General features: G+C 39.5%; 1 long non-coding RNA gene across 1 annotated transcript; it reads left to right on the top strand.

Annotated features, from left to right (window-relative positions):
* Positions 1–632: 632 nt before the first annotated feature.
* LOC120750458 (uncharacterized) lies at positions 633–4,153 on the top strand. The gene is made up of 3 exons (XR_005699993.1): positions 633–757; positions 2,490–2,533; positions 3,597–4,153. It is a non-coding gene; the product is annotated as an uncharacterized LOC120750458 (long non-coding RNA).
* Positions 4,154–10,117: the final 5,964 nt, after the last annotated feature.

Here is a 10,117-nt window from a genome sequence, read left to right as displayed (position 1 = left end):
TGCAATTGGCTATGCTTCTTCAGGGAAAAGGTAGCGAGACATTAAAAATAGAGAGGAAGCAAGAGAGAGAAAGAGCATGTGGGAACCTAACACAGCACACTAGGTACAAGTTCTACCTTTTTTTTTTTTTTTTTTTTTCCACTGAAGCAACCCCACTGAAATAACTACTGCAGAAAATAAACCTTGGTTTATCAAGATATTCAGTAAACAAAAAATAACTGATGTCACAGTACCTCAAAGTGGAGGAGATGTGCCAAAGATTCTGATGTAGGACATTCAGCCAAGCTTCTTAGTTAGTCTCATCAAAACAAGTTAATTCTCTTGTTTTTCACAGATCTGTTTCAACGTCTGTCTCTCTAAGCAGTGAGACAGTATACTGAGAGCATGTAAAATATTCTCTATGAATAGGCAAAGAGTCACGAGGCTGAGATCTAACGCACATGTAGGCAGTTTTATGGAGAATTAATATTGAAAAGTATGATGAGAATTATTATGAATATTGACTTCTGAGGGAATATCGAAACAGGCCTAAATGTAGATAGCAAGTTCATATGGCTGCAATACAAGATGGCAGTAGAAAAACAGCATGGTAATTTGATGCTGCACACAGAGAAGCTGTATCAGAGGGAAAAGAGAGAGTCGCAGGAAAGCGCCAGTGTAAACACTACCTGGAATTCTCTTTTTAGATTGCTGGCCAGGATGCATTGCCAGATAAATGACACCCAAAGAGCAGCAAAATACCAGGGAAATGTTCAAGGTAAGACTACAGTCTTGTGAACTTTTTATTTTTTTTTTCCTGAGTATGACTGAAGAGAAATGTATTTTACGTATATAGATTTAAGTGCCAAAAAAATGCAAGGTTAACAATTAGAGAACTTTTGGAACTTCTTGGTATCAGGGTTACTTGGTGTGCTTGTTGACCTTGCATACATTTTTCTCAGCCTCTCTCATTTAGACTATCTGCTAGATATGATCTGATTGCAGTGAACTATCTCAGGACACTTGTAATCTCTGATGCTTGCAATTAGCCTCGTCAAAATGTTGGAACTATAGGCTGCTGAGGATATGGCTGCAGGCAGAGGGGAGTTTTAACAGGCACTGTTGGAGCCTGTCTCAGTCAGGAAGGCTGGCAAGGCAGCTTTAAGCTGGTGCACCAGAGAAGACCCTTGTTCTTTGGGTGTCTCATTCAAGACAGACAGGGCCAACTTGCTGCTCAGGCAGAGCGGTGAGTAGTAAGTAGCCAGCAGCAGCAGAGCCAACAGCTCTGCCTGTGCCAAAGGGCACAAGGACTGCTTGTAAAAGGAGAGCTTGCTGCATAAACAGCAAATTCCTTCCTCCTCCGCCTCCTCCTCTTCCTCCACCTCCTCTGTTCCATGGCTGAGAAAGGGGTGAGAGTTTGCCAAAAGACAAGCATTACTAAATTCCTGTTTTACAACACCTCAAAAAAGGTCCACTGCTCCATTCAGTTTTTGACCTTCATATTCCAGGGTGTCTCCAAATTCTTCCAGCCCCACCATCTGTCCCAGTGCCCATTAGCTGCCTTTTAAGCCTTTTCACTCCTGTGGTGTGCTGAGCCACCTTAGTCTTTTCCCACCACCAGCTTCCATACAGTATATATGAGACAAAATCAGTTCTCCCTGTATAGTAAGTTGAAGGATTCAGTTTTACCACCCGAAAGACAGATGATTAGTCACGTGAGGCTGAGGTTTTTTTACTGCCTCAAAGGGACATCCTAGCTTAGGATAGACAAGTTGATAAAGTAACTTTCACAGGATGAATGTGAGCCCCAGACTAGGTCTGCATCAGCCAGCAGAACATCTCAGGGTGTGCAAGTCTGTAGACCAAAGCAATTGGGAGTCCCTCATGAACATGCCTCATGCATCTTGGGAGTTTGTACTCAGCTAGATTTCTTCTGATACAGTCTGGAGTGTAAGTGCATGGTAGCATTTGAAGCGTCACAGGTCTGGTTTATGCCTGCATCTTCTAATTTAGATCTGTCTGGAAGAACCTTGTGCATTCTGAGGCAGCTCCACATTGTAACTCAAACCACAGAAAGTGGGGAAGATTTGAATTAAAACTGCTGTAGATGCACTCTCAGATGTTTTCCAAATATTCTTAAGAGCCACTTGTAGGAGATTTGGTTTGCAAAAGTCTTTGCAAAGAACAAATTAATTGTATCCATCAGTTTGCTCTTACCTATCATTGTGTTATTTTTTTCTAAGAATTTTAATGGGGTAGACATGTTTACTATTACAGAAGCTGAATCATTTTGTTCTTATCATTTTACATTAATCTGTGGTGCTTTTCAGCTCTCTATTCAATTATGTTCTCATCTGCTTTCCTTTGCACTGAAATAAGACTATGAACAGAGTCCACAAACATACTTACGATATTGACTGTATAAAGCATCTCTTATCAATCTATAACGTGAAAGGAGGTTGTTTTATGAGGAATTTTGAAAGATTTTTGCTGGATTTTCTGCCTTTCAGATGTTTATACCAGTTGGAACAGTGAACATATCACTGAATAGAAGGTGAGTAAAATCTTTCATTCAGTGAGACTCGGAGATCAGATACTAGATCAGACACCATGTCTGGGAGATTATCTTGGAGGCCTTTCTTGGTCTAAGTGTAATTGTCATGGCTCAGTGGGGCAAGAGGGAGCATCAGCAGAGGAAAACAGAGGATTTCCTGTGAATATGTAAGAGGTAGTGGTGGGCATTGATAGGAGTCAATAGAAGAATGAGCCAGGGTCTGCTGCTGAGAAATGTAATGTTTGCATGTCTCTTGTGTTGGCTGAAACTAAGGAGGGAGAAGGGTCCTAGGAACTGTACTGTGAGAAAAGAAAGACTAAAACTCTGAAGAAAGGACTTCTCTTGAATCTTAGGTTCACACATTCTGATCAGCTTTGCAGCTTGTTATTTTTCACCCTTTCTTTGACTCCTAGCGATCATGTTCAGGTAAACAATGCTGCTTCTCAGAAAGCTGAGGGTTCCCAGGATATCCCTTTTCAGCCGCCAGAAGCTGGCAGTGCAGGGCCCTTCTGTGTGTGCATGAAGACTGCAGGTCTGTAAACTCTTGCTGGGGCAGTGACTGCCCTGTCTGCCCTACTGCAGCAGGGTACCCTGCCTGTAGAATGTCTCAAAGGCATCTGGAGAAATGGTAATTTCAATACAAAGGAAGTGGTATCTGTGAACATGAGAATAATAGCAGGAAAAAAGTCTTGTCCTTTCCATGTAGTGGTGCCATGCAATACAACAAAGGAACACTGGCACTGAGTTAAATCTGACGCAGTTAACACTCAGTTAAATATGAATTACTGAGCTGTTGTGGAAGTTTAAATAGAGCTTTCAATAACTTGCTTTTTAGCCTGCACCCAGCAGAGAGCTTGATGCCAGCATGAGCTTGATGGGGTGCAGCAACTTAGGGTGTGCATGTGCGCTGTTCTCGGATGCTTTTTCACCAGGTGCAGGTGGTGTAGATGTGCAGGAAAAGATAGCACACAGTGGGCCAGAGAAAGAAACATAGTTAATTCAACAGCACTGTCTTTCACATGCATTTACCATGGGGAGAGCTAATGAATTTTGATTTTTTTAGGTCTGATGCAGCCAAATTTTCAAGAAAATCAGGATCATTCATGCTTTCTCTCTACCAGCAGGAATGTTCATCTGATAGGATATGATCTCTATTTGTCATCTGCAATGCATGATGGAATCCTTTTGAGTCATGTTTTAAAAAATATTAATGAAAGCAAGAAGACAGCTGGAAAAATTGCAAAGAGAAAATGCCAAAACAAATTGAGTAACTTTCTCCAGAAAAATTCTGAAGCAAGGCTTCAAGTGCAATTTAGGACATCACACAGAGGAAATAAGATACAGGACAGAAGATAAGCTCTCTTCTGGAGCTTGAAATTGAATTGTGAATCAGCAAGGTACAGAAATATAATGCAAATATTTCAGACAGGAGGTGCTGCAACTAAGTCCGTGTGAATATTACGTAGCTAATTACTTTTGTGTTTTCTGTATGAACCTATTTTTAGGTCTTTTTTAATAGATTCACAAATAATCTTCTGGTAACAGTATTCGTGGTTCAAAGCATCTTCTGTTATTAAAGTTGGGAATCAATTGCTGCTTACCAAACGAGTTTTGGTTTCTGAAAGGTGTATCTTATTTATTTATAAAATTCTGTCTTAATTAGGATTTAAGGTAATTTTTTTTTCTCAAATAAAAATGTCAGACAAGGAAAGGGAAAATAGAAAAAGATAGATGCCTTTTTTTTTTTTTTTTTTTTTTTTTTTTTTTTCCCTGAAGTATAGGGCTTTGATTTTTATGAAAGGTACTGGTGTGTGAGGATGCAGAACATTTCAGATCAGAGAAGAGGCTGGAACTAAGATAAAATTGGGGATTGATTGAAGGGCATTGATAAAATGTAACCACTTCCATGACAAAGAGTTCAAATGACTTTGTGTTACTGATTGTTTGAAACAAGAAATATACACAAAGAAAGGGATAGAGAATGCAAACACAATCAGATTTGCCAAAAACAAAGCAAGCTCTCATTGAATTAGTTTATTAATTTCTCAGCCTATGAAAAATATATCAGGCTTCATTCCAAAATACTCTATTGTCATTCTGAGAAAACAACTCCAAACAACCTTGGAATGTCTAAAAGAGTTTGAAATGATTCAGTTAGCATTCACATTTTGGAACAGTTCACAAAAATGTTGACAAGCACTATATCTTCTAACAAGTTTCAGCTTTTGACGGATTTGGGTCTTTACACAGAGTTCTGGGGTTTTAGTTTGAAACCTGTTTCTCTTTTTGCAGCTGTCTAAATTGGCTGTTGCCATTGTCCTTGCAGCTCTCACATTTTACAGGGAGAAGGGTACAAAATGCAAAACTGAATCGAGGAAAAATCAGACATTTATGGTATATAATACTATGGTTTATTTCTTCTGTTATTGATATTGGTCATGATTACCAGTTAATGATGTCATTAACAAAATACTGTGATTCTAGTTTGTTTAAACTGTGTGCAGTGAGCAGGTTTTCCCTGGGACAGGAGAAGAGAGCAGAAATCTATTTCAGGAATAGGAGAGAATGCAGGTTGCCAAAGAAGAGTGGATAAGCAGCCCTACATTAGCAGTACAAATGGAATGGCAGAGGTGGATTCATGGGCCACACAGAAGAAAAAATCTAACCAATATAGATCATATTGATGGTAGGAAAAATAAGTTGAAGAGTGAGACCTGGAGAATTTTTGGACAAGCCCTGCAGAAACACTTTCTCACATACCTTGGTGGGGGTCTGAATAGCGAAAGGAAAGGTGAGAACAAAAACTTTCCTGGACCAGGGGAACAGTCAGTATTAGCTGCATTTGAAGGCATTGGGAAGATACATCATGAAGAGCCTGACAAGTTTCATGGAACAACTGAAGTTGCCAGCTGAGGTAATGAAGAGATAGAAAGAGCAAAGTCTGGGACTTGGTAAGGGAAAGGACTAAGGAGAGGTGCCCTGGTAAATTATGAAAAGGAGCATAGACAGAGTGGCTCATTTCAGAAGTGGAGATTAATCTACTGTTGTTTTTCATGGCTTTGGAGAGAACAAATACTCCAGGTGTAGACCTGAGAAGTAAGAGCTAGGCTGCTCTAGAAGAAGGAACATGACTGCTTCATATCCTGTGACTTTATCTGTACCACTGCTGCAGCACTTGTCCTGTCCATGCATGCAAATCTCTGGCAACAAGATTAGGAGCTGAACCTTGAAAGAATTACAAAACCTTGGTAATTTTCATAAAAAATAGGGAATGAGTGGCACCACTAAGATTATACCAATAAGAAAACCCCCTACCACCATAAATTGCCATACAATTTACAGGATTCTATATTTATGCGGTGGTATTGTTTTCATAGTAGCTACTTACTCTTAAAAATCACTCACTTTTAATAATCTCCACAGATTTTTGGCTACATTGAAATGTTACATTCCTGAATATTTCTTAACTTCGTCCAACTTTATTAATGGCAAGTAAATTGTTTTTCTTTAATTTGTTGGTTTGCAATCAGAGACTAATGATGGCATTTCTGACCAAAAATAAATTGAAAAATATTAGTTTTTCAGTATAAAAATAATTGAAAACTATTTTTAATGTGCTGATTTGGAAGTATGTGATGGATTACTGAGACTCTCAGTGCTATTTCTTATTGTGATAGTATAAATATAATTAATGATTTTCAATCATTTCCAAATCTTTCAGTAAAAATCTAAGCCTCTTTCCTTGCATTTTAACTTTGAAAAAGTTTATCAGTATGAAAACATAAGTGTGAATATTGAAAGAATTTATATATATATATATATATATATATATATATACACACACACGTTTAAGTCATGAGGAAATGTATGTAAAAACTTTTGAAGGAAAATATAATATTGTGATATTTTTACATAAAGTGTAATTATGAAAGTTATGGTTAGATAGGTAAAATATCAACTTATTAAATTAGTGGGCTCTTGCTTTCACATGTACTTAAAAATCTAATGTCAAACTGACAGTAACTAAAGTATTGTTGGAAGAAGTTGGTTCAGCATGACTTTTGGCACCTTTTGTTCCCTGTCTGATACTTTCTTGAGCTGAACACTTTTTTTTCCTTTACCAGTTTTATGAAAAGTTTGTTAACTTTTATAGCTCTTCCCTTCCTTTCCTATCATAAATTACAAGGCTTTGGGAGGAGTTGCTCCCTCGAGTTACTTCTAAGTTCTGAAAGTTTTGGCACAATCAACTTTTAATGTTCAGTAACTTTCTAAAGAATATGAGCTTTCTGAGAGACCTGCAACAGCTTCATCCTGTTACTTTGGGACTGCCTTCACTGTTGCAAAGAGGAATGGCCTTTCAATTTGGCACGGAGACAGTGTGGTCTGATCAGTGTTTTCAAGTGTTCACTGCTCACAAGTTATCGGAATGAGGAGGTAGCCAAGGAAAGTTGCTATGGTAAAGAATTGTTTTGATTAAAAAAAAAAAAAAAATAGGGAGGAGGTCAGCACAGACCTACCACCAAGAATGGCTCTGTTGTGATGTTGTATTATGAATCAAAATAACGTAAATACTGTGATAGTAAAATGACAGTTCTGAAGGCAGTGGTGATGTAGGGCTGAAAACAGATTAAGGTGAAAAGAAGTAAAACAAATTGCCTTGGGAATTAATAAAGACAGGATGGAAGATTTCATTTTTAGATCAGACCTATAATTAATTTTCAATTGGTGTGATTAAGCTGTATTGTATGAATGGTAGTAGTTTAAATGAGAGACGAAACTTTAGGGGAAAACCTAATGAAACTGTGACTAATTTTTACCTAGGTTTTGAGCCCCCCCAAATATTTTCTATGGAAATTTCAAGGCTTTATCCTGTGCATTATTTAAATTATTTTTCAGGTAAACCAGATTGGCTTCATCCTGACACTGCAAATTTCTCACATGGTTAATGGAGACATTGTCTTTGGGGTGGCTGGTTCCTGCCCCTCCACTCAAATTCACATAACAATGGTCTAATATGCAAACCATCCTGTCATCCCCTTTAATTCAGTGATGCTTGTGAACTTTACTGGGTTGGAGAGTGCTCCTTATTTTGAAAGCCTTTCCTCATGGGGTGGGGAACCAAGTCTGACTGAGTGAGTGCTTGCTTGGAGATCTGTGTGCAAACCAGTGTTCATCCAATTTGCTGTCAGCAGCTTATAGTTATGCACATCCTTATCAGACGTTGTGCTTCCGGACAAGAAAATACATTGATGCTTTGCTTTTTTTTTTTTTTTTTTTTTTTTTTTTTCAACCAAACTGTGCCAGCCCTCAACAGAGAGAGTGAGGAAGTGGGAGGAAGGAGTTTACCTTGGCTGGCACAGTGCAGGTAGTCCAGTGGGAATCACTGCCCCGGTGACACAACAAGGGATGGATCTTGTGAGACATTATGTCACATAATGGAGTGTGGGAAAGAGAAAGGAAGAGCCCAACCCAGTGGAGGTTGTGCACTGGGATACGCAGGACTTACGAAGACAGCCCAGCTCTAGAATGGGCCAGAACTTGGGATGGATCTTCTACCTTTCAGCTGCAGGAGACAGAGGAATTAGAACAAGAGTTTGGACAGTGAACACAAGAGAAGTATTTAATTGCCAAGACTGTAGTGTTTATTGTGATCACTGCTGTAGGGGAGCTTAGACCAGTATCTACACATCTGAACAAGACATAAATAAATTACCCGTAATACCCTGTCCTTACACAATACTCTCCACCCATAGATTTCAAAGTTCTTTCCAAAGAAGCCTGACATTATTATTCATACTTTTCTGAGGGGAAAGCTGTGGTAGAAGACAAAGGAATGACTTCTTCATGGTTACCCAGAAAAGCAGCGATACACCTGGGACAAGGACACAGTTCTCCCAAATGCCAGTGTGAAGCTATGCACAGGAGAAACCCACCCTTCCATATGTGCTGGTGTCTTGCTCTCTATAAAAGATTTTCCTGGTAATAAGAATGTGTTTTTTAATATTTCAAGGTAAATAGTAAAAAATCCCGTTTATCTAATAACTAGCATAGGCAGATTTCATGCTGAGCATAGACTTAAACTAACCATCTTCAGAGTTCTTAAGAACTTGACCAAAAAGCTGAATCCATTCTGCCTTTCCATTCTGTGTATCCATGTGACTCTCTAACGACATCTCTAGGAGATCATCGATAGCCTGTGATCTCTCCTTTCACCTTTGCAGATGATTTGCTGTTTTGTTTTTTGCCTGATTTTTTCAATGGGTGATACAGAATCGTTGTCTTCAGTAAATTATTAATGGTGATGATGTAGGCTCAAAAGTGCAAACCCGTCCTCTTTCAATGGAAGAGCAAAATTCGTGGCTAACAAGTAGGTTTCAGCCTTTATTTTTCCAGTGGGCTAAAACCACATCCACAAAGGCCACTTGTTCTGAACATGAAGTGATTCAAAATGCTTCTGGCTGTATCTCCAAGCCAAAGAGAATAGTAAAAGTGTAGGGCCATGCACCAAGGCAACCAGAGATGAAAAATCTATGGAAAATTTGCAATGAAACATTCCTGGAGACATCCTTCTAGTAGAAATTATGTGCAATAGAAGGACAATTGATGTTAATAATTCATTCAGCTCGAGAAAGGACTTACTATGTTTTCCTTGATTGAAATGATAGCTAAATGACGTCTGTCCAAGATTTTGTGTGCCCAGTGGGGAAGATGTAGCCCTGATCTGCCTAGAACCTCTAGCAAATCCATGACTGCCTTAACACATCATTAACAGAACAGTTTAATACGTACAGTATTAAAATGATCTGATCCTTTGAAAGTCAGCCAAACAGCACAGAAACTCATTTCCAGAACTGACTTCTACCTCTTTATAGTTGGCCTCCTTGTTCCCTCCAAAAACTACATGGTGAGAGAAAGTCCCGAATTCTTAGCTTTTGCCTGAAATCAGGAGCCAATCCTCAGCTGTTCTGTTTGGAACTTTCCATGAGCTCAGCACTGATCAGTTGTTGAAGACAGTACAGGGCTAAAAACTGGGGAAGGCCTGAAGGAAATATTTCCCAAGAGCCCTCAGAAACATTATCAGGCAGGGCAAAGTTTACATTCCTGGGGCAAGGAAAAGGCACAGGTGCTGTCAGTGATGAGTTTGGGGAGCAGCCCCACCCTTAGGTGCCAGTGGGGTGGATGGATTTTTGCTGCTCCGAGAGAGCTCACAGCCAGTGCTGGGCCAGGGCTGGTGCTTCTGGAGTCTTCCCTTGTTCAGCATCCCCAACTCCTCCAGTCTCTTGTGCAGTGTCTGTCAGCAGCTGTGCCTACATGCACGGAGCCAGGCAGGGATGGGGCTGAATGCAGCTGGTGGCAGCAGCCTGAATGGGAATAAATGATACCTGTATGAGAAGCCTATGAGTCGCTGACAGATCACTGGTTCTGTTTTCCTTGTCTGTCTTCATTTTGCAAGATGGTGGGTGAGGACCTGAACAGAAAGGCTACTAAGAATTGAGTTCTTTAATGCTTTTTGGCCACACATTGGGAGAGAGAGAGAGAAACTGTTTACTGAGGAATTTCATCTGGAACCTGGAAAACTGTTTG

This window comes from Hirundo rustica, chromosome 3 (genome assembly GCF_015227805.2).
Source record: "Hirundo rustica isolate bHirRus1 chromosome 3, bHirRus1.pri.v3, whole genome shotgun sequence".
NCBI classification, from domain to species: domain Eukaryota; kingdom Metazoa; phylum Chordata; class Aves; order Passeriformes; family Hirundinidae; genus Hirundo; species Hirundo rustica.
This window is presented reverse-complemented; position numbering and strand designations above follow the sequence as displayed.